Source organism: Triturus cristatus, chromosome 2_2 (genome assembly GCF_964204655.1).
Source record: "Triturus cristatus chromosome 2_2, aTriCri1.1, whole genome shotgun sequence".
Classification (NCBI taxonomy): Eukaryota; Metazoa; Chordata; class Amphibia; order Caudata; family Salamandridae; genus Triturus; species Triturus cristatus.
Window position 1 is genome coordinate 1,208,338,606 of NC_140582.1, and position 20,827 is coordinate 1,208,359,432.

The following is a 20,827-nucleotide window of genomic DNA, read 5'->3' on the forward strand; positions in this document are numbered from 1 at the left end:
TGGAAAAATGCATGGGAAAAACGCGTTTTGGGACCCCCCTTTTATCTCAGCCCCCGCTTGACGAATCCCCCCGAGACTTTCAGGGTAGGAGCGGAGCGTAGCGCCCCACCTATTTTGAAAAATTCGCGAAGATTCGTCGACCGGCGCCAAAGTTATTCAAAATAGAATGTTGCGGATTTCCTATGGAAACGTGGTCCTAACTATAACTACCTACTGGCGACCGCCAGTAGGTAATATATATATATATATATTCACTGAAAAAACCATAGGTTTCACACATGTTATAGTTAGCTGGACATTTTACTGATAAAAAACCAATGAAATTCCCCCGTTATAGTTAGTGCAGGCAACTATAACTCACGCGACCGCAATCCTCTGCTGATGCTAATACTGTATTTAGACACTTATTTGCCCATGTCTTCTTCCATTAAATTTTAGCTATACATATATTACAAATATTTTTTTTTCATAATGACACATATGTCATCAGCAGAGGATTGCGGTCGCGTGAGTTATAGTTGCCTGCACTAACTATAACGGGGGAATTTCATTGGTTTTTTATCAGTAAAATGTCCAGCTAACTATAACATGTGTGAAACCTATGGTTTTTTCAGTGAATTTGCAAGGTTTTTTAATGCTAATTCCTAACTATAACGTGTGTGAAACCTATGGTTTTTTCAGTGAATTTGTACGTTTTTTTAAATGCTAAGTTACTTTACGCCATTGGTGGCATGCGCGCCCACTAAACGCAGTTCGTTCCGTGCACGCACGGTGCGCTTCGCGCACCGTGCGCGCACAGTGAGCACGCGGTGCGCTTCGCGCACCGCGCGCCCACTTTACGCAGTTAGTGCCGTGCACGCACGGTGGGCACGCGGTGCGCTACGCGCACCGCGTGCCCACGATACGCTGGATGGGCCACGTTACGCTGGATGGGCCATGTACGCACGATGCGCTTCGCGCACCGTGCGCACATGGAGGACATATTATGCGCTTCGTTTTGAAAGGTAATGTTTGATTTTTACCGCACGTCACCGTACGCGTATGGTAAGCTTACCGTAAGCGCACGGTAAGCGCACCGTAAGCGCACGGTAAGCGCACCGTAAGCTGCCACAGATATATATATTGATTTAAAGGCTAGTTTCTCAGGATCTACTGAACAGATTTACACCAAACCTACAAAAGGCACTTCCTTGACCTGTAGACTACCTCTCTGCCAAATTTCAAGTAACTCTGTTCAGCCGTTCGGTCTGTAGCTGTGTCTAAAGGTCCTATGGAAAAATGCATGGGAAAAACGCGTTTTGGGACCCCCCTTTTTTCTCAGCCCCCGCTTGACGAATCCCCCCGAGACTTTCAGGGTAGGAGCGGAGCGTAGCGCCCCATTAGTTTTGAAAATTTCGCGAGGATTCGTCGACCGGCGCCAAAGTTATTCCAAATAGAATGTTGCGGATTTCCTATGGAAACGTGGTCCTAACTATAACTATCTACTGGCGACCGCCAGTAGATAATATATATATATATATATATATATATATATATATATATATATATATATATAGAGAGATATATATATATATAGATATATATTCCACCAACTCGTCTCTCTCTTCAAAACAAGTACACCGGCACAGGTCATATCGTAAAAAAGTCGGTTTAATTCATGGATCCCCACAGCGCGAGGGACTCACACTCCCAACGTTTCTGCTCTCTCAGGAGACTTGATCACGGGACTCGATCTCTGTATTTCGAATTATTCCACGTGGTTCTTTTAAACACACAGTCACATTCTTTCAGCAGACTGCACATATATATGTGTATATATATATATATATGGATATGCACCCATATATATGTATACCTAATGGCTTTGGACTTACCTGAAAAAAGCTTACATTTTTTGGGGAAATACAAGTGTGGTAAAGGCATTAGTAAGGTAAAGATGTGTATGGTAATGCTTTTATTTTAATGCCATGCGTGGTTCATGCCAAGTTGTAAATGCTGTTTCCTGTATTACAAGCCTATTAGGCGCCTATTTGTCATAAACCTAGCTAGAGGGGCCATTAGGTGTTGTGTTTGTGTAGACCAAACAAAGGGTGAAATCAAAAAATACCAGGTAAATCATTTGGTAAGATACTTAAGGCAAAGATGGTGTTGAATAATTAAAAAATGCATGATGTCAGAGGCTGAATTATGCATAGCGCTCCGGGGGCATAAGGGGTTTGGGCACCTACTCTGGCCACTCTCCGGAAATTACAAAAGGGGGCTGCAGGCACTTGTGCTCCCACTTCCGTATTACAGAGAGCACTGGCACACATGGAGCGCCATCACTATCTTGAAAAGGTGTTACTCATCATTTAGATGGAGGTGTGGTCCCATGTAAATGAGGGAATCAGTTTGTCTCTGCTGCCACCTGCCCGGTGAAGCATGGAGCAGCCTGTAAGCAGCTTCCCTATCTTTCACTAAATGTCCTGCCCCAAGGACAGCCGTGAAAGTTTGTGGCTGCTCTGGCGGGGGGGTGGGGAAGGGTGGTGGTGCTTTCATGATAACAGGGGCACTGTTACGTTCTACGCCAGGCACCCATTTTGAGGTGAAGAAGACAAGAACTGCATCCATTCTATAATCGGAGCCCAAGAGCACATATGGATGGAGTTGTGTTTATCCCTTCTTTGAAAGGGGTTTACAATATTTCTAAAAGAGCAGAAAGAGAAATCAGAAAATGAAATGTACCAAGGGGTCATGAAAAACAGGCAGCACACACAATCTTGATACTGCGGGTGAAAATGCAACACAATCTAAAGCAGGACACAAGGTACGACCACCTTTATGAGCGTAGCAAAAAAAGACGAAGTGGATTGTGGGAGGGAGCCTTGCTATATTTTGTAAAGCATGATGTAATTGTGGGTTCATAAGCAGAAAGTATGAAGTGATGAGTATGTGGGGGATGTGTAAACATGAAAAGTAATATCATTGTAATTTGCTGTTGATCAATTGAGATAATAGACAAAAGGAAATTGTAAAAATTACTAAAAATAAAAGGTGGTCAGAAAAGTACATGCACCAAACCACCAAACCATTCTGGTCCCTGAGGCCAATACTAACATATGACAAATGTAGGTACTAATTCACACATTGTTTTGAATAAACAGTTAGGCTGTGATTTAACAGGGAAAAAGTGTACTGTATCTACCATAACATGCTGATTTTGGTGCACAAACACCAAATTCAGAATGTTATTCCCTTGTAATTTGTAATAGGTGCTGTTTATTGCACCTGTTAAATAATAATCCCTAAGGTATTAGAAGAGGGTTGGGAGCACACTGCCTCACATCCCAGCACAGGTTTTCACCAGAGTTGATGTAGATAGTGTTATACTTGTCTAGACACATGTGTTTCTGGATTTCGTCCTTCATCAGTAGCGAACAAAAAAGCTATTTCATCTGGGCTGGCTGGAAATCCTGCCCAAGTCTTCACAGGTCTCAGTACCACTCACAGGTACACACGTGCATCTCCAAAGCTCATCAGCTTGCTAGCTCAAGGGAGCCTTGTAAATAGAAGGGAAGTTGGGAGTTTAAAAAGGCTCACTTGAGCCAGCGAGAGGCATCTATGCGCCAGTGAGAGGTACTGAGAGGACTGTGGCAGTATTCTCAGCAACCCCTGCTGTAAATTTGTTTTTTTGATCTCTACTGATGAAGGATAAAATCCAGAAACACACATGTCTAGAGATTTACAGCACTATCTGTACCAACTCTGGTAAACAACTACAGGTAATATAGCCTTAAAGCCGCCATGGCAGGCTTTCCCGACCATTAAGGGTCGTTCCAGCGGTAAAAGCACGAGCCGAAGGCGAGGGCCTTTAACAAGGGAGCGGGCCTTAAATGGCCGGTAGAGCCAGCTACGGAGGGCTTTTGGGCTATTAGAACATTCCACCCCTTGAGGGCAGAATGTTCTAATTTGTAAAACAAAGACCTCCCCTAGCCTGTGGGGGTTGGAAATCCCCTTAGCTGTGTGAGGCTTTTTTTTTACAGAAAAAGCTGTGAAACAAAGATTGGAATGTTGATGCTCCGGGCTTCTACCAGGCAATATATACACGGAGCACTCCATTGTCTTCAATGGAACGCTCAACATTCCAATGTTCTAATAAATCACTGAAGTGAAAACATTGTACTGCATTTACCATAATACTAAGGGGCCAACAGTGCTATGATGTGAGATGCGCTCCTACCCCCTTTCTGGTTAAAAATGCTCCCTGGAGCCAGCAAGCTGAGGAGCTCTTGGAGATACACCTGTGCACTAGTGAGAGGTACTGAGACCTGAGAGGACTGTGACAGCATTCTTAGCAACCGTTGATGTAAATCCGTTATTTTGATCTCTACTGATGTAGGATAAAATCTAGAAACACGTGTCTAGAGATTTACAGCACCATTTGCACCAACTTTGGTGAAAAACTACAGCTAATATTTAAATACGCAGAAACATTGTACTGAATTTACCATAATGCTAAGGGGCAAACTATGCTGTGATGTGAAGCAGTGAGCTCCTATTCCCCTTCTATACCCTAAGGTAGTGTTATTTATCTTGGAATCCGACAAACGCAGAATTAGAGTGTTAGCAAATTATCTTCTGCAACGTTTTGGGGCTATGAATTAATTAAACAGGTGTAATACAATTCCACAGCATCGGTTAACAAAAGACAAAAGTCTATGGAGACCATGTCAGCAGTATCGGTAACTCACCGTGCTCTCTTGTGACAGTGTCCGGCTTCAGGGATGCAGTCTCTCTGGGGTGTCCCATACGACTTATTTAAAAAACAAAAGGCATACGTCAGTGATTAATAAATGCCCTGGGTTTCAGGATCACAGAATGAGACCAAAGGTCTTTTGGGTCTACTGATTGCTGTCACAGAAGTTTTGGAAACTTGTTTGCTTGTCATCCTGTTCCAAAATGACCCACCACCAAAGTGGCTGCACCTGTTGAATGGTTGTCATTTTACTGGAAATGAGGGTTAGAGGAGAGGCATTTGTTGGTAACATGCATATTGGAATCATTGATTTGCTTACAATAGTATTATTTATTGGTTAATGATTTTTGTAGGGTGCTGTATGAATGAATGACTAAAAAATGTATGTGGCGTTCTTCAGACTTACTAAAGGCACTTCATGGGTTTGGGACTAAGAATGCAGGTTAGAGTAAGAAATGCGATAAATGCTTTGGGGTATGTTGTGTCCATGTCGCATAGAGAGCAGAATGTTCTAGTTTGTATAACAAAGGCCTCACGGAGCCCGAGGCCTTTGTTCACAGCAAAAGCTGCAAAATAAACATTAGAATATTTATGTTCAGGGATTCTGCCATGGTTTAGAAGCCCGGGTCACTCCATTGCCTTCAACGGAGCTCTCAACAATCCAACATTTCAACATTCCAATGTTCTAATATACAATTAAGAGCAAACATTGTACTGCATTTATCATAATGCTAAGGGGCAAACTGTGTTGTGATGCGAAGCAGTGTGGTCCCATCCCCCTTCTGGTGAAAAAGGCTCCCTTGAGCCAGCAAGCTGACAAGCTTTCGGAGATGCACCTGTGCACCAGTGAGAGGTACTGAGACCTGAGAGGACTGTGGCAGCATTCTCAACTACCCCTAATGTAAATTTGTTTTTCTTATCAGTTGATGAAGGATAAAATCCAGAAACACATGTCTAGAGATTTACAGCACTATCTGCACCAACTTTGGTGAAAAACTACAGCTAATGTTCAAGTGAGCACAAACATTGTACTGCATTTACCATAATGTTAAGGGGTGAAGTGTGCTGTGATGCGAGACAGTGTGCTCCCATTCCCCTTCAATACCCCAAGGTAGTGTTATTTATCTAGTGCAATAAAATGAATTTGGAGTCTGACAAACTTGGAATTAGGATGTTAGCAAAGTACGTCCTGCGATGTTAAGGGGGCTGCAAATATTTGAAACAGGGGTAACATGATTCTACAGCATCGGTTAACAAAAGACAAAAGTATATGGTGGCGGGTGGGAGTGGAGCGGTGACGGCAGTATTGGTAACTCACCGTGCTCTCTTGTGACAGTGTCCAGCCTCTGGGATGCACTCTCTCTTGGGCGTCTCATACAACTTATTTAAAAAAGAACAGGCGTATGTCAGTTACTAATAAATGTCCTGGGTTTCTGGATCAGAGATTGAGACCAAAGGTCTTTTGGATCTACTGATTGCTGGCACAGAGGTTTTGGAAACTTGTTTGTCATCCTGTCCCAAAATGACCTGCCACCAAAGATGCTGGAGCACCTCTGCTCTGTTGAATGGTTGCCATTTTACTGGGCATGTTGAATGGTTGCCATTTGCTGGAAATGAGGGTTAGAGGAGAGGCATTTGTTGGTAATATGTTCATTGGAATCGTTGATTTCCCCATAATAGTGCTATTTATTGGTTAAAGTGTTTTGTTGGGCACTGTATGAATAAATGACTAAAACATGTATGTGGCGTTCTTCACACTTACTCAGTGCAATTTGTGGGTTTGGGACTAAGAAGGCAGGGTAGCGTAAGAAATATGATACATGCCACATTGAGGTAAGTTGTGTCTACGTCTGTCAGTACAACCACCAGGATATCCTAGAACACCTGTGAAGCCTTGGTGGCGTTAGACCTGCTGGAAATCCTTAAAAGCCCACAGACCAGCAGGGTTTGAGGGCACACCCGGGCGAATGAATAACAGAAGGTGGGGAGGACAAGATTCCCATTCCTTGTGGAGTTATGTGGTTTATGTGGTGGAGGTCCTAGCCATACGTAAAGGGTAAGAGATGTCTCAACTGATCTTGGTGACATTTTAAGTGAGTTTGAGCTGCGCCCCTTGTTTGTCCACAGTGCAGGTGTCCTCAGATAAATCAATAACACTGGGCGGGGTTGGAAGCCAATAGATTCTGGTCCGCGCCGGACTCGGTGGGGCTTAAAAACCTTAGATTAAACCTGCAGCCATGTTCAGGGAGATTGCAGGCAAACCCATCTGACACAAATAAACCCCCCTAAATGCTGCCTCCTGCGTGTCTTGACCTTTGGACTGCACATAGCCCTGAGGCCTTTTCATTAGATCTCTCATGGCAACAGCACAATAGCAGTAGGAATGCAGCCCTAGTGTGAACAATAAAACTTTGTTTTCAAGCATTAAACATGTGAGTCTGACTTCAATAAAACATTGACAAAACACAAACTGAAAGGCTTGAATTAATCTCAGCTAAGTACTCTGAGTGTAACCCAGTCCATCATTTTTCACTCACTGCGCCACTGCTGATATACTAATACACCACTCCACACACTCATGCATTGACAGACTCACTCAATCATTCACTGGAGCATCCCGTTACACATTCATACATATACTGACAAAGCCATGGACACATTGATTCATGCACTGACACACCCAGAGAATCACTGAAGCATACAATAAAACACAAAGGCATTCACTGTGACATACACTGACACACCCATGCACACACTCTTTCATGCACTGATTCATCCAGAGACACACTAAGACATACACGGACACACCCTGGCATACTGTCATTCATGTAGTGACAGACCCAAACATACACTTAGACAAACTCTGACACAAGCAGGGAGACACCTACATGAACACTGACACAGGTAAGCACACAGTGATACATAGTGACACACCCACTAACACACTAATTGATATACTGAGATAGATAGGCACACACCTACATATAAACTGATACACCCAGAGAGCCACTCACATATAAATTAATACACTCATACACACATTCATTAATTCATTCAGTGAGAGACCGAAACACACACTAATGGATACACTTACACGTATACTAACACAAGTAGGGTCCAACCTACACATATACGGAGACAGGAAGGCACACAGTGGTACATAGACTGAACACACCTATGAACACACTGATTGACGAACTGACATAGCGAGGCACACATTTATGTATACACTGATACACCCAGACACACACTGACACACCGATACACACTCTTATTCATTCGCTGACAGACCCAAAGCAACAAACTAATGCATACAGAGTTACACCGAGCCATACACTGACTTCTTCATATTTTTTTTAAAACAAGTTTTTGCCGTTTTGAACAGGGAACAACCAAGGGGTATGATAACTACCACATGAGTAGCATAATACAACTTTCAATATCGCAGCCCATCGCGGGAAAATAACCTTGTGTCAACGAGGAATTCACAACACGGCGGTACCATGCGATAGTCTGCCGGAACCGCGGAAAATGTGTCTGCGATAGAACCACCTCGATGGAGATAAAAACACAAACCACAACACAAAAAGCACGCGATGGGCCAAAGCGCGATGAGGAAATCAGCGATAAGCAGCGCCAGGCCTGCAACACACACCTGGCAGGTGGGAAAAAACACCATAAAAACAGAAAAAACAAACAAACACAAACTGACCAACACCCAAGCACCATGGAGGCTGCCGGAGCAGGCACAGAGGAAGAGTGCAACCCCACAAGCACCCCGGATGACCAGCCCGGGACCTCGGGCACTGGGAAGGGCAAGGACAAGAAGACGAGGAAGACAAAGTTTAGTCCGCAGGCGAACAGGATCATAGTCACAGAGGTGATGAAACACCATCAACAACTCTTCGTCGCCTCCAACGTCTCATTGGGCACCAAAACTGGAATATGGTGGGACATCGTCGACTAGGTGAATGCCGTCGCAGAGCACTAGAGGACAATGGACGAGGTCAAGAGGCGATGGAATGACATCTGGCGGAAGACCAAGGAGAAACTCTCCACCAACCAGAAGGCAGCAACGCTGACTTGAGATGGGAGCTCAGCGCCACAGCTGTAGCTGGATGACATGGAGGAGCTGGTGTCCACAGTCATCAGTGTGGAGACTGGGGCCGGAGTCGGGGGACCAGACACTGCTCGACAGGACACAACACAACCGCAACAGGGTGAGTGACCAACAGGACTGGGGGGACGGGTGTAGATGGCCACAATGGCACACATGCACAATCAAGCAGAGCATAGTGCACACCCACAATGACCCTGGGTCATCGCCCAGATCTACAGACTGTCACAATGTACAATGCCATGCTGTCTGAATGTCAACATGTACCATGCGGCTACATACATGTAGACACATTGTAATACACCATCTCCCATTCACATCGCAGGGCCACCGTCAACCCCCCTGGAGAGCAGTCCCAGCCACTCTTCACTGATGACGAGGAGGACAACACCAGCATCGACACCCAAACCATCCAAGACATCATTGACCTCATCTGCCAATCACCACCAGGATCAAGGCAGCCCAGCTACATCGATGAGACCCCACCCACCACCCAAACACCCCGGCAGGAGGCACCCACAGCCCCGGCACTCTCCCAAGACCCCCAGGAACAGCACATGGCCTTCTAATGCCGTGTGCTGGAGGGCCAGAGGGAGACGGCTGAGCAGTTGCGGGTGGGTTTCGACCTCATGGCTACCAAACTGGACGCCATACTTGGGTGTCTAGGCCGGACCCATGGTCTCCAACAAGCCATTACTGACATCGCTGGAGTCATGATGCGGAGGGAAAAACACCTGTCCCCTCAGAGTGGCTCCAGCAATGCCAGCCATGAGCTGGTACAAATACAGAGGCTCATTGAGGACATGGTGTGGATGGAGGTGGAAAGGATGGCAGCCGCCGCTGCACATCAGCGAAATGTAGCTGGGATCTATCATACCCTGCAGGTCTACATCATGGCATCGCCGCCACAAGGCGTGGTGCTGATGAATGCTGCTGCCCCCACACCATCCACATCTCAGCCCCCTGGTGTGTCAGTGCCTCCCAGTGCGGCAGGACTATCCACCCAGGCACCTGATGTGTCAGTGGCACACTGTGCCGCAGCTGGTGCAGCAACACCCACAGGTGGGGCATGCAACTCATCCAGGGACGAGGACGTTGATGGGTTTGTGATCAGAAGGAGGCAATAGCATTCATTCCCGCCAACGGACCTGTTGCTGCTTTGTCCCTCACATCGCCTCATGACCCTCTACTGTCCTCAGATGCACTCACCTTGGACAACGACATGGACGGACACATCCTGTCTGACGAACAATGACATGGCGGACAGACTGCGGACTGTACCCTTCCTCTACTGCAGTACATGTCATCCCGGAATGGACTCTGGCTGGCCATCAACAGGCCCATATTGTGTGGTGTGCTCGGCATTGCCCTGTACCGCTCCAGCTGTAGAACTTCACTGGATGTGCCAATAAACATCTAGTGATGCACTGCTTTGTCATGTCTTACATCATTAATGTATGGATGTGTGGATGGATGTGTGGACAGTGCCTTCCCTTGCGTCACTGATGTTCAACCTGCGGGATGCGAGTCAGAGGGTGCCACATTGCGTTTTGTGTACAAGGTCTCGTGGACACTACAACAGAGACAAACGCATAAGTCACTTCCTTGTCCGGACATGGACTGAACCACGCCCAGAGCCCACAAGTCATTGCTGCAGGCCCTGCACTGGTCTGGTGTACGGTAGGCCAGAACACTCCGCTTACGCTCTGAGGGGGGCCACATGTCTCCCCCTTGCAGGCATACTTGCTGGTGGTGTGCAAGTCACTGGTCTTGTCATCAGCATGTCACAGCCACTCCCTGAGGGCAGGTTTTCACACATGCCACACCCATCCAGCACAGGCGTCACTGGCCATGTGACTGCACCAACATAAGGGGCCGACAGCATCACATCCCCCTCTTCCGGTGCTGACTGGATGACAGACACTCCACCCTTCTCATCCATAATGAGCACATTAGTTGTTGCGCACAGGGTTGGTGGCATCTGAGGCCTGGCAGACAGCACGGGCCCACCGCCACGTGGCGCTGACTGGGGTTGCACAGGGTGAGTGGGACCCGAGGCCTTGCGGCCATAATGGGCCTGCCACCACGTGGCGATGACTGGGGTTGCACAGGGTTCGTGGCATTGGAGACCCTGCAGACGGCACTGGCACCCCGCCACGGGACGGTGGCTTCGGGTGCACTTAGTCAGTGGCACCTTAAGCTGCTGAGCGGGTGTGCAGCCTGCGATGATGCCCTGTCCCGGCGGTCCGGCCAGCTCAGGTAATGTGTGCCCTGCTGGACCGCAGTGTGGGCCAGAGCCAGCGGCCGGCACGGGCTTACCGCCACATGGCGTCGCCTCCTGAATCACAGAGTTAGTGGCACCCATAGGGCTGAGCGGGTGTGCAGCCTGCGATGGTGCCGGATGCACTGGTATGTCACATGCCATGGAGTAATCAGCACCCGGTACCACACAGGAGACCTGGTGGGCTGCGGAGTGTGGCTGCATGGTGTGGAGGGTGCAATGTCCATGAGCCCCGGGCTTGTGGCTTGCAGCGGTACGTGGTGGGACCCCCCGCCTACGTGCCGGTGACGGAAGGTGAGCATTGGGGCGTGGGTGTGCATGGGCAGCCAAGCTCCGATGGGCGGCGGGAGGGGATGGTGTGCCTCTGCTTGGGTGTGCAGAACGGGCAGGCGATGTTGTCTAGTGCAATTGTGTGTACTGTGCCAATCGTGTATTTGGACTCTGTTTCAGATGACAGCACTGTGTCAGATGTGTGACCTGGGGTACTGCTATGCATGCCAGCAAGTGGTTGGAGACACACCAGTGGCAGCAGGTGAGCAGTGTAACCTGGGTGCGCAGGGACGGCTCTACCTCTCCCTCTCTTCTTCTCCTTCTCTACTTCTCTCTCCCTCCCTCTCTCTCCCTCTCCCTCTCCCTCTCTTCTTCTCCCTCTCTCCTTCTCTCTCCCTCCCTCACTCTCTCGCCCTCTCTTCTTTTCCCTCTCTCCTTCTCTCTCTCTCCCTCACTCTCTCTCCCTCTCCCTCTTTTCTTCTCCCTCTCTCCTTCTCTCTCCCTCACTCTCTCTCCCTCTCTACTTCTGCCTCTCTCCTTGTCTCTCCCTTACTCTCTCTCCCTCTATTCTTCTTCATCTCTCCTTCTCTCTCCCTCACTCTCTCTCCCTCTCTTCTCCTCCCTCTCTCCTTCTCTCTCCCTCACTCTCTCTCCCTGTCCCTCTCTTCTTCTCCCTCTCTCCTTCTCTCTCTCTCTCCCTCTCTTCCTCTCTCCCTCTCTCTCTCTCTTTCACTCTGTCTGTCCTTTAATGTGCATAGGACACACATTCTCATCATGTTTTTTGTCTTGCAGGCTGGGACCTGTGGATTGTCCAGAGGAGAGCGGCCATTTGTCAGCATTTCATTTCTGTGTTATTTTGAATAAAGTTAGATTTATTGCTTCGGATGTGCGCTGCTCATTTCTGTTTCGACACATGCATGGCACCAGTTGTGATTGTGGGACGGCAGGCTGATTATTTTGGACATGTTTGCGTGTAGCTGATGTGGCATGTCTTTGTTCGGGGGTGCCAGGGAGGGGTGGTCCGGGGTGCTTAACACCAGGTCAGAGCAGGTGTAGATTTCTTGCTGCTAACGTGCCTTATCGCCTGTTTTGTGTTTTTATCGCAGATCTGTCTGGTCGTTGAGAATGTTGAGGAGTGGTCGCGGCTTTTGGCACGGGAACGCCCACTCTGCATCTCATTAGTGATAGTTGCGGGGGGTCTCGGTGTATTTTGTGGCTGCTATCGTGGGTAAACTGGTGCTGTGGGCTGTTAACACCAGCTTGTGAGTGGGGGGTAAATTTATCACGACTTTGGCTGCGATAAAGTGCCGTTAATTCGGCGATCGCTTCTTGTGAATTTGACCCCATGTCTTTTAACTCTGTGCAAATTAGTGCACTGCTGATATTTCCAGATGGTTGGTTGGACGTAGATGACGATGCTCCTTTGTCAATACAAGATGTTGCTTGCTCCTTAAGTTTTCTAAGATATTCACGTTTGTGATTACTCTTGATGTGCTTCCACATAGAGGATGTGCAGTAACTATAATTTTTCATGTAGGTCTTGAACGCTACTTCCCACATAACTTGCATTCAAAATACCTGGCAGTGGCTTTCTTTTCTTCAGAAGGTACAACGAAACCAGTCCCACCCATCACTTTCCTGCCGGGTGGAAGTAACTTCTTCTTCCACTATTCCTTCTTCCTCTTGTGCAGCTACAGCAGGTGATACAGTTGCTTCTGCCATAATGGAAGGGACCAATCAGCTATCCATCTTTCCTCACTGTTTTGGGTGTGGTTTTACCAAAATTTGGATGTGATTCAAGAGGAACCAATGGAAATGAAGGATTTTATTATTGAGCAACTCCGTGGATTCCGCTGCAAATTCTCAGATTCGCATAATAATAACAGCTCATTTCAGCACGTTTTAAATATCATCAGCCTAACACTATATTTTAATTATAAAGGGGCATATTATCAAGGGCGGCGTCAAAAATTATCGTGTGTTTAGCGCCAGAAAACTGCAGCTAAAGCGGCGATAATGGGCTTGATAATATGCCCTTGAGAATTCAAATAGAAGTCCATGTTCTGGTGTGAACATGGGCTTCTATTGGAATTCTCCAGGGCATATTATCAAGCCCATTATCGCCACTTTAGCGGCAGTTTTCTGACGCTAAACTGGCGATAATTTTAACGCCGTCCTTGATAATATGCCCCAAAGTTCCTATACCCCTAAGATAATTGTTTAGTATTTTTCCGAATCTGCAGAACGGATCCATTGCTACCACATGATTGCAACGAAAAACCATAAAGTTGGAACCGGAAAAGCCCGACGCTTCCACGGGAACTCTGCATATTCTAAATATAATTTTTTTTAAACTTGTTATAATACTCCTATATCAAATATTAATAGTGTTCAAATGTTTTTCCCTGAAAAATGTACTATCATTATCTAGGTTTTACAATGGTTACCAGTCATCTACCATCTATTTTTGAACTCTGTAGTATATTGTTTCCTACCTTTTTACATAATTGAGACAGCTTTTATAGTACTAGACTCGTAGACTTCTAAGTTCTTTAGATAGTCTAACTGCTCCCTTCTCTCCCTCTAACACGACTTACAATTATTTTTACAATTAAAGGATTTGTTTTTTGTTTTTGCTTTTCCCTTTAAATAATGGGGCTTACACGCTTCCACTGTTATTGAGTGCGGTACTTACAAAACTTCATAGCCACTGAGAAGACTTCCACTATTTAAGATTTGGTTACCGCATTAACTTATGTAAGTTCACTAATTCTAAGGCATTTCACTTTATTTTTGTCCTCCAATATGAGGACACTTATCTTTGACCCAATATTTGAATTTTTTTGTTTTCAACAGCTAAAACTTTCAACAAGAAGTTTTCGGGACGGCTTTCATCTTTCGCTACTATATGTGCTTCGATTGCCACTTTTGCTATGCCGAAATGACTGTTTCGAAGGTAGACTAATTTTTGGGAACTTTTTTGATTTTTCGCAGCTAGTGTAATATCTCTTCTCACATTTCTGTCACTATTCTTAACTCACATGCACTTATATAAGGCTAATTCGACATTACTTCTTTGCATGTTACTAAACATTATCCTTAACATGTACTCACCCTAAATATTGCAGACACATTACTTCTTCCAACACTTCTTCCCCATCTGGTGTAGCACTTTCTACTTTAATACTCACTCACTTTAGGTGGGGCATTACAGTAACCAACTTCTGATCTACAAACAAGTGATGTTTACAGTATGGTTGACATCTACATCATTGTATTACTACCCAGCCTTGAAAAAGTCACATCAGTGACAAAACATATGTTGACTGTTCTCCAACATCACGGAACATATCTGCTTTGAACGGAATTGGAAAACAATAACTTGTAACAATTGTATCTTGTTCACAACCGAATTGCTAGAAATTGTGAAAGAAAAGCTTACAAAGAAACAGCTCTTTCTTTTTGTACACTAACTCTTTCTTTCTGTTGATCCACACCAGTGAAAATAATTAAAACTCATTTTTTTTAAAGATAAATTATTGTTGATAACAGAATTTATATGTAAATGTGGAGCGCTGGGGTATATCTCTCGTAAACTTGTAAAAATACAAATGTTTCCTTTGTACAAACACACCTCAGGTGTTAGGGTGTGCCATTACCCTGAGTGGCACCAATACTCAACCTATCCACATATACTGTGTTTCTTTCAAAACTATGCCCACTAAATAGCTCACCATACGAGGTGTGACTCTTTGATCCATTACCATCTTGTCGTTTGTTGCATATGTTATGTGGTAGTCTGCACTCAACTCTTCTGATTGTGGGTTCACTTTAATTGTGACAAATCACTATTTAGATTACTTAATACTCTATTTTTTGATTATGGCTACTTTTGACGACAATAGAGACAAATTCTACAGAACAGGAAAGCTCAAGGCAAAACTTTATCAAACAAGAACGTCTAAGAAATCAAGAGCTTTCTAGATGGTGGAACTCTACTATACTAAAAGGTACATTGACATGAAACAGGTACCACAGGGTCTACGTGTCATAATCTTTCGTTCTTTTGAAAACTTAGGCCCAGGATTTGATCCATTCAAAATGATGGACATTCTTATTAGACATGCAGAATGTAAACACAATCATCTACTCATTTCCAAGCCTTAACTTACAAGAGGCCACAGACAAAAATCACAAGATTTTGTAAGATGTACTGAACTCACATCAGCTGCACATTAAGGATAAGAAAATGAGAAAACTCAGGAGGGATGACAATGACTACAAAAATGGCAGAATCTTTACTTTCGCTCGCAAGTTTGACGGTGTCAAACCATGAAGCAATACACCAAGTGTAGCAAATACAGCCCCCATAGTTGCAGCATCAACCAGGGAGTCTGATGTGTCTAGCATACACAGTGACAGGAGCAAAATAGACGACTATGACACAACAACTGCAGACCCATCACTTAATGTCACGTCCTCCTCTTTTTTAGAGGAGATGGTACATTTCAGAAAGGGCACAAGAACGAATTACAACAAATCCAATGCAAAAAGACTAGTGTTATATTCCTTATATGCACCCTATATAGGCACAGGTAACACTGCAACCTTTCACCTATATCCTTCCCTTCATTACATACATAACGGTTCGTAGGGACTGACCTTTTACCTAGGTACAACACTGCATTCAGAACGCAGGTTTTTCCCTAGTTCGAAACTCAGAGATTATGTATGAGGCTTCTTGGAAGCACAGGAGGACTGACATCAGGACGAACATCTCCTGTATAATATCTATGTGTAAAGTTCAAGCCCGATGTCATCCTTTAGGCTGACACAGTAACACAGCAAGGTAGGACCCCTGGGGAGACCTGTGGGTATATATAAATAATGTCTTACTTAGACAGACTGAGGAGACCGTGAATTCCCGGCTGACACACTGACCAGAGACGCTGAGGTTCCTGCATGCAGACACTCCAGCTAGCAGAGTTCTAACATCCCTTGTGGGGTGTCCAACTTGAGACCAGGACGGCGTCCCATATTCACTTCTATCTCAGGTATTGGGGTTGACTAGACCTTAGAGGGATTCTTGGCATAACACATACACAGATTCTAGGTACATTTAGGTACATCTAGTTAGGGAGGCATTGTAGGAGTGCACACTTTCTTATCATGTGCTCTTATCATGTGTTTTATGTACTTGTATATATTCAGGATTACTTCAAAATGGTAGAACTGTACCATCCCTTTACTTTTGTAGTACTGCTAATCATATATCTCTGCTACTGTCTAATGGTTTTTACAGCAAATCTATTTTACACAAGAATAACAACTGTTCAATAAATCCTTATTGAAACGCCCAGACTGTTTATTCTGTGTATCTCTGAGACAAACTAAGTGAGCACAAGTGACTGTGCGGAAAGTAGTATATTGTTTCCACGATCCTGGGGGATCAGGGTTGTCATGTTCTGAGGTTGCCAAAAACTATTCTCTCCCCGATAAGAGGAGATTCTAGTGTCACTGTGAGCTAGCTAATGCAAACAGGCTAACAGATCCGGTGGGGGTGGTCGGAACCAGTCTGCCACCAAACTCACAGTTTATGTTATCCGAACGCACGGATTCTGTATAGGATATATGGGAACTACACAACATGGCGCCCCCAATGTTGGTTAGGTAGTTATTTTTTTCTTTAATATCTGTTTATTGGAACAAAGCATATAAAAAGCAACAAATGCCACCAAAGGTAAGAGGGAGGGGCAAGGGGATATCAAGCACACAGTAGGAGAAACAGGACCCCCCGGTGTAGGCCCCCAACTAACGGAAGACGATGCACGAATTACAAAAAGCAGCCTCACATATGTAGGTAAAGCAAAGCCAGAGTCCAGGACTGAAAAGTCAAGCTGAGGCTGTCTTGCAGTGTCCAGGTAGAGGCCATGGGGGGATCAAGGTCTCAGGGGCTGGTATGAAAAAACTGGACTATCTGAAAGGGATCCTGTCAGTGCACGGGAATGCGAAGAAGGGCTCCAAAGTAGCTATTGCAAGTGAACCAGCATCCCGCCCCCATATAAAGCATAGGACATAGTGTATCAGCATCATTACAATTTGTGGCAGGCAATACATGAACTGTTAGGTAGTTATTTAACAGTAGAATCTGAGTAGTTCAGTCGTGCTATTCTCAGAGACCTGTACTCACAAAACACCAGAGACGTCTGGAGTGGGTGGGCACCATCTCCACCACAGCTGAGTAGGCGAAAATCCTATTTAATAGCTGTTGGTTAATCAAGCTTGAAGGACAGTGTTCCTAAAATTGTGCATTAAAACCTTATCTTAGTTCCCTTGAACAAAGCTTCTTTGTTACAAAAAAATGACAGAGACAGTAGATAACACAAGAGTAGATCTATACATCTCAGACAGAGAAGAAGATGCAGACGCAATTCCGATTGCAGAAAAAATCAGATATCCAATCACCCTGAAACTGCTAGAGCATGGTTTAACACCCAGGGGTGACATAGTAGCTTTCATGATTGAAGCACACAAATCGAACAAAACAGAGGTATTTTATTGTGGGTTACATTCTCAGCAGCAAATGCAAGAACAAAAACATTTCACTCTTACACAGAAGGAGATGCACCAGTGGAATGTTGTCCGTTTGAGCACATAGAGGTTCCGCTCACGTACCAGGAACACTAATACTGGTTTAAAGGCTCCCTAATTGGAATGCATGGCGTTACGACGCTATCATTCACCACACATGCCTTTACAACACAGTTTTTACATAGCAACATCCATTACGCATGATTTTACATTGCATGCCATCACAACGCATTTTTTGAAACTACATTTACAACGCATTCCATTACAACGCATATTACTTTTAGGGCAACAGTAGGGTAAGTGTTGGATACTGTAGGGGTAAAAATTACTATTCCCACTCCAGTGAGTGCAACAGTAGGGTAAGTGTTGGATAGTGTAGGGGTAAAATTACTATTCCCACTCCAGTGAGTGCAACAGTAGGGTAAGTGATGGATAGTGTAGGGGTAAAAATTATTATTCCCACTCCAGTGAGTGCAACAGCAGGGTAAGTGTTGGATAGTGTAGAGGTAAAAAATTACTATTCCCACTCCATGCGTTGTAGTGACATGCGTTGTAATGACGCGTTGTAGTGATATGCAATGTAATGGCTGCGTTGTAATGGCATGCGATGTAAAGGATGTTGCGTTGTAATGACTGCGTTGTAAAGGTTGTTTCGCCCCTACCCCATATAAGAGGAAGAGTAATATTAGGCCTGCTCAGAGGAGAAGGGACAACATGGCCAATATTGGTGACCTACACACCACATCCTGACATTGAAACAATGCCACCAGGAGATTTACTCATACAACGCAAAGATTTAATAAAAATCTATAGAAATATGACGCAATTCGTCATGAGGACATTCACAGTCCAACCAGCGATAGTTGCAACAAATGGAACTCAATCTCAGGGTACAGCAACAAAAATGACACCACAAACATTACATGCAGTGATGGGCAAAATTCACACAAAATGTGAACAAATGCCATTCTGGGTAGCTCAGAAAATAACGCAGCTGGAGGCAGTATTCCCAAATACCACCCCTACAAAAAACACAGAATGCTAACAATCTGCTGGGCCATGGGGATAACACCACAAGTAGAGGATTGTACCACTTGGGGTACAGTTTTTGCTACCATCTATACCAGAACTCATGGTAATCCATCATTAGCAGTGATACCTGATGTATTAAGACAAATACAGAATGAGTACGGAGCAGAGCCTGCTCTGAACTTAGGGATGAAGTTACTAGGTAACTATGCCCAGGTATCAGCAATAATACTATTTAATATTAAAGGGGAAACTGCTTCAGTGGCTATCAGCCAACGTCTAAGGGAGTTCAGTCCTTTAGAACAGGAACACAAACTACCAAATATAATTGAAACTGCGTATGTAGATTTAGCCAGAGACAGTTTGGGTGGGAAAGCATTAAAACCACAGCTAATGGACAGTCCTGAAAAGGACACTACCAAGCAGACACCTGCTTCTTCTAAAAAGAAGTGAGACAATAAAAAACAACAAACATTTAAGGGAAACAGGAGCCCTCCGAAAAGATGTATAATCTCAGGAATAGGGATAATGTTAGGAAACCTGAAAGGTATCAGGATAACAGGTATCAGGATACTGATACACGTTCCTCTAGTTCCTTTCAGGGTTCATCGGAAAACTCTGAGAGGAAGGACTGTCAGAAAGACAAGAAGAGCGTACGAAGTCCAGAGACAAGCAGCACTTCCAAAAGAGAAGACAAGACAAAGCAAAAGCCACAGTTCAAAAAGAAGAAGGTTGCAGATCTAAAGATCAGACATGCCCCGAATTCTGAGGACTCGACTACTGAACGGAGAATGGGTTCAGACGATGCTAGACAGTGCAGCAGAAGTAATGATAGCTCGCCAGAACCTGATGGAATTTCTGGTGATAGCGGACTTGAATGATTATATCACGGTAGAAACACCTGACACTAGAGTGAGTGTCCCACATAAAGTATATGAAATAACGCTCCAGATGGAAGGGGACAGGTATTGAAAAGTTAGAGGTCTCTTTTGGGAGAACCTTACGTTTGGCTATGACATTTTGTTAGCTGAACGAGATTGGCCGCCAGCATTCTTCATGGATTGCCCTAAAGGAGAAACAGTAATTCTACCGGCATTCTCAGACCATATTCCCAGGAATTTGCAACACACATATGCGCAGGAGTGGGCGGTAGCCCAAGCTCCAGCATTATATAAAAATCATGTTGGATGGGATGAGGGTTCAACCCACCACATTATTCAATTAAAAAACACACCTACTGCACAAAGGCAGTATCCAATAAAGCAAGAAGCTAAAAAACAGGTCAGGGAGATCTTAGATCAACTTGAATACCAAGGAGTGATTGAAACATGTACCTCTCAAATGAACAATCCTTTGTTTCCAGTCATGAAACCCGACAATGCATATCGTCTAGTTTTAGATTATAGACATTTAAACACTAAGACATTTGCAGTTCAGACTGCACACAGTGCCGCATTAATGAATAACATTGTGCGGAAAAAATACAAAACAACACTTGATATCTCAAATGGATTTTTCTGCCAAAATATAGCTCCTGAAAGCAGGTATTTAACAGCACTCTCAATGCTAGGGTCTCAGCGGCAATTTTGTTGACTCCCCCAGGGGTATAAGTACAACCCGGGGTTGTTTTCGGCCAGAGTAACAGAGTTACTATAAAAATTGGATGAAGAGGCATTGTCCTATGCGGATTATATTTCTCTGATGGATGATGACCTAGATGAACACTTGAACAGAGTAAATACCATAATTTTGGGATTTGCATCTGAGGGCTACAAATTTAACTTTTAAAAACCAAAAATAGCCC

The 20,827-nt window shown here is 44.8% G+C and overlaps 1 protein-coding gene across 2 annotated transcripts in view; it reads right to left on the reverse strand.

Annotated features, from left to right (window-relative positions):
- LOC146863406 (putative N-acetyltransferase camello) overlaps positions 1–6,147 on the reverse strand; it is a 70,510-nt gene extending 64,363 nt beyond the window's left edge. For both annotated transcript variants that reach the window (XM_085642835.1, XM_085642836.1), the window contains exons 1-2: positions 6,054–6,147; positions 4,731–4,792 (exon numbers count right to left, since the gene is read on the reverse strand). The gene's annotated coding sequence lies outside the window, so the exon portion shown is untranslated. The remainder of the gene's footprint in view (positions 1–4,730; positions 4,793–6,053) is intronic.
- Positions 6,148–20,827: the final 14,680 nt, after the last annotated feature.